Source organism: Periplaneta americana, unplaced genomic scaffold (genome assembly GCF_040183065.1).
Source record: "Periplaneta americana isolate PAMFEO1 unplaced genomic scaffold, P.americana_PAMFEO1_priV1 scaffold_36, whole genome shotgun sequence".
Classification (NCBI taxonomy): Eukaryota; Metazoa; Arthropoda; class Insecta; order Blattodea; family Blattidae; genus Periplaneta; species Periplaneta americana.
In genome coordinates this window covers 171,882-172,500 of record NW_027185517.1, presented here as the reverse complement: position 1 = coordinate 172,500, position 619 = coordinate 171,882, and positions in this window count along the sequence as shown.

Below are 619 nucleotides of genomic sequence, written 5' to 3'. Positions count from 1 at the left end.
CTCGGGTCATATAGCCATCACTCGCTTATCAACATACAATTTTTATATATACGAGTACATACGTAGATCTTGTTACATTATATGCACATATAAGCCTACATTTTAAAATTTATTTTACATGTCTTTTAACTATCTCTTTTTATGTAGTTATTTAACTATCTATCTTGTACCAACAATAAAAACATGTTTTTAATTACTTTTAATTTGCACAGTCATCGTACGTAAGTACTTACGCGATATTCTGAAATATAGGGGTTTTTTTTTTTCATTGTAGAGATGTAGTTGATCGTATATACAAGTCATAATATAAGACCAAACGAACCAAACCTAACCAATCACATGTTCGTACATGTAAAGAGTATAAGCGGATTACGAAGGGAACTACCTCAGCGCTAGTTTAGCCAATTTCTTTCATTATTGTTTGGAATACACCATGTAATGTAATAATAATAATAATAATAATAATAATAATAATAATAATAATCAGGTGATAACCTGAGTTACTGCCAATCTCTCAACTGGATTTACAAAAATTGTAGGTAAATCAACATTGTGATTTTCAACTAAACTCAAAACATATTGAAACTGGTCAGGTGAGAGTCTGAAATATTCCTTAAAT